The sequence below is a fragment of the Gavialis gangeticus genome, unplaced genomic scaffold (assembly GCF_001723915.1).
Source record: "Gavialis gangeticus isolate Ggan-Ray unplaced genomic scaffold, GavGan_comp1, whole genome shotgun sequence".
NCBI classification, from domain to species: Eukaryota; Metazoa; Chordata; order Crocodylia; family Gavialidae; genus Gavialis; species Gavialis gangeticus.
The window spans coordinates 18962511-18966650 of NW_017729008.1; positions in this window are offsets into that span (position 1 = coordinate 18962511).

Consider the following 4140-nt stretch of genomic DNA (forward strand, 5'->3'; position numbering starts at 1 on the left):
GTCATAAGGGGGCTCCAATTCACCCACTCAACCATTCAACACCAGCTGCAGAGCCCCAAGAAGGAGCACCATCCACTGCCTCCCCCTCCCTTCTGAAAACCAGCACTGGCAGAGAGCCTGGCTGTTGCTATAGGAACCTGGCTGCAGGCTCCCAGCCCCAGCCAGATTCCCCCCTCCATGGAAACAGCAGTGAACTTCTGTTTGGTCTGGGGTAACCTTGTGAGTCCGAACGCTTTGCAAAAATTATTCTGAGGTACAGCTGGGAGCTGCACTTCTGTCTGCACCCAAAATGCTCTTCAAAGTCATCTTGTGAGCAGCTCAAAAAATCAAATAACTTGCCTTGACAGAGTTGCTCCAAAATGTTTTCCCAACTCATCCTAATTGATGCATAGTAAGAGGTGACTGTATCAAAATCAAGGAAGAATATGACCATATAGCTCAGGAGGTGGGGACAGAATGAGAGCGAGGAGTCGAGTTGTAGTGAGCGCAAGTAAAGAGGAAGCTTCAGTTTCCTAGTGGCAATAACACACGGCGTCCTGAACTTGCAAAGCAGGTTTTTAGTTCTGCAGCAAGCTTCAGGGTAACAGAGGTATGGCTAAATAGTGCAACAACAATGCAACGCGCAGTGTGTCCAGAAGGAAGAGGGCAGTAGAGGGGCTTTATTGAGACGAAAATTTTTGGTAGAGTTACCATACGTCAGGGTTATCCCGGACATGTTCTTTTTTTGTCTTCCTGTCCGGGCAGATTTTTGAAATGCAAGCAAATGTCCAGGTTTTTGCTTTGTCTTTGCTTTTCCCTGGCACTTGTGGCTTGGCTGCTTGGGGCTGGGAGCAGCAGGACAAGGTGATTGGCTGTTGAGGGATCACATGCTTTGCATACAGGGCCCAGCAACTGTTTGCAGGTGGGTGAGAGAGAAAGAGAGTGCATGCGAGTGAGCTGCATGGGCAGCAGGGCAGGGGGAGTGAGGGGCACCAGCACACCTGGCAGGGCTGTAGCCTAGAAGTGAAGGGAAGCCACAGGTCATGAGCATATCACTGCCCCCCCCCCCAACCGCACACATGCACACACACACTCCACTTCTGCTCCTCTTCTCCCCTGTTCCCTCCTTCTCCTCAAAGGTGTCTTGTTTTTTGATGCTGGAAATATGTTAACCCTAAATTTTGGAGAAGGGGCAGTGGAATCACTCTGCCTCAGATCCAAGATTTTCCAGAGATGCAAGAATAAGACCTGTGGACACTGAAAGGAGCAGAAAAGAAACTATTGAAGACATATCTGTACTTACTCTAATCAATTCTTGGCTGGAAAAAAAATAGTTATACTAAAGAGCCAAGTCAGAGTTTGAAATATCCGTAATCCTTGGAATATCAGTAGATTATCCTAAATCCAAGGATATAAAGAAATTTGTGACTACAGTCTTAAAACAGCCCCACAAATGATCCCATAAATATAATAAATTTTATGAATGAAATTCAGGAGTACAGTGAAGGCAGCACTGTATAGTTTTGTCATCTCTGATAATTTTAACTCTCTTAACATCTATTGTGGTTATTACATAATTCCTTTATACAGGGACAATGAAGATGGATGCTATTTTGAATTGGATGAAGAATTGGAATTGGAACCAGAATTATTGTTGCCACCAAATACAAATCTGTGAAGACCTTTTTCTTTTAGATCGGGGCGCTCCAACTGGCAGCCCAGGGACCACATTAACCTGCATGTGCAGCCCCAAGCTCCTCCCCAGCTGCTGCCCCCACTTATTTCTCTGGCTGCTGGTGTAGCTAGTCTCTAAGCTTCCCTTCTGCCGCCCCCCCCTCCGCCCCGCTACTCATCAGCTTTTTCTCCCTGCACCTGCCCCAAGGGGCAAGGTGATGCAACCCATGGGGAACAAGGGAAGCATGGGGTGCATTGCAGTGGTGCATGAGGGTGTCAGGGGCTGCCTGTGTGCATAGGTGTGGCTGAAGGGGCCCTAACAGCCCCCCACTGATGTGGCCCCTGGCCACTTAGAAGTTGGACCGCCCTATTTTAGACACCAATTCAATCCATAGCTCTCTGGTTCAAGCTTTTGGAACAGGACTCATGTTTTCAAACTGTTAACCCATTTAAATGATGTTTTGGATTTGACTGACCCGATTCTGCTCTGCTTTCTAAAGTAATTCTTTATGTAACTCAGCAACTGTCCCGATATCCCAAGCCTTGCACTGGCTACCCAAGAGATTACTTTTCCCTCTGTTACCACAGCCTCCCACAACAATTCTGCTCCACTAAATGAGTCTAGGGAAAAGAGTAGGAATACAGGTATCAGGAGCTTTCACAGTTTATTCTCACAGGAAGTAAGAATTAATAAAGAAACTTAATTCTTCCACTCCACTTGCCCTCAATTTCTTAAATCAAGCTATTCCTCTTGCAAGTAGAGACAGATAATGTAGACTATCCCTCCTTAAATTAGGATGAAATCCTAGCCCTACTGAAGTCCACAGGAGTTTACTACTGGTTTCAGTGGGAATAAGGTTTTACCCTTAATGTCTAGGGAGGCAGTTGGATGCTCTGAGAATGGAAACTAGCTGATCAGGCTGGCCAGAAAAGGGGAACTGCACCAGGGTTAAACATCTAAAATGTGATGGAATCGTTGCATTTTTGTACTGGTGTTATGCATTAAATAAGTTTAGGAACCAATCACAGAAGAAACCATTCATTAATGACTATGTAGATATCCACACAGATGTACCCTATTTCACTAGTTTGGTTTTATTGTTGAACCTATCTTCCTGGAAGATTTGTCACTTGATTTATTTTCCAGGTGGAGTCTGCAAGGGCCTTGAAACTCCCTGGTTGTTATATGGTTTTGTCAGCCCAGATCTTGTCATCTTGCAGGAAGGAAGAGAGAATGGAGGAACCTGTTAGAAGCTGAGACTTTTTTTAAACTCAGGAGAAAGGGCTGGGTGTGCAGGGAGGAGTGGGGGAGGGGGAAGGAAAGCTGAGGCCTCATTGAGCCAAGGTTTTGCTGAGGCGGGGTACAGAGCCCCTTGTTTATTTGACAACCATTATACATAAGCACCCTATTCCCTGTTTCTTGTATTGTGAGTGGGTCTTGGTGTCAGGTGAGAAACAGGCTGGAGAATATGGTAGACATCTCTCGCTGATAACTGGGAGAGAAGAGGATAATTAATATTGCTTTTTCACAGAGATCTAACGAAAGCCCCCCTTCATATCTCTGCATAGTTTTCTAAGAATAAATGATGAAGTTCCCAGTACTAATGTAGTAATCCTAATATTGAGCCAATAATGAAGACTTTATGAAGTTGCAAGACTCAAGTCCCCTGGTCTTGCATATAACATGTTCCTGATATATACGATGCCAAAGGCCTCCAGTCAGTAGCCTTTGGTGCCAAACAATGCAGTACTAAGAGGACTGGTACTGATATGATCAGTGCTGAGGCGTACCCTATGGAAAGCAGTACTGCAGTCTGGTTAAGGGTTTTAAAAGGGATCTGCCCTTTCAGGCTTCCCAAGGCATGTGCATACTTCAGGTATACAAGGGTGGACTCCTCCCCACCCTGAAACCGCCACCTCTGTGCTGGAGTGCTTCTGTGAACTTGGTGCCCTGGAGCTACGAAAACCAATCTTTCAAGACAAGAGCTTAGGACTCTGCGAGATCATGCAAATCGAAAACTAGACAAATTCATGGATGATAGATTTATTAATAGCTGCTGAACAGAGTGGTTGGAGATGTTTCCTCTGGCATCTCTAAACCAATGATGGTGGATTCTGAGGAGGGTAATGAATAGGGGATAGAGTGATCCAGTTCAGCGCTCGCCCTTTGCAACTGTTGGAGACAAGATAATGGGCTAGATGGACCATTGGTCTGACCCAGTATAACAGCTCTTATGAAGAGAAAGGAGGCTTGTTCCTCAAGGTGAGCTAGATCTCTTCTTTTTCTTTCTTTGTTTTTAAACATAGACTAAGGAGAGATTTAGGTCCTCGCCTTGGTCCCATTCCAAGGACATCACAGCTTAAATTGGCTACCGTAGGAGTGCTGAGGGAACATGGTATGAAAAGTCTAGAATTGCATCGATGTGCGAAATTAGCTGCTCCTTTTGCATAGTATCCTTTCCTTAACTTCTGCGGTAATAGCATTAC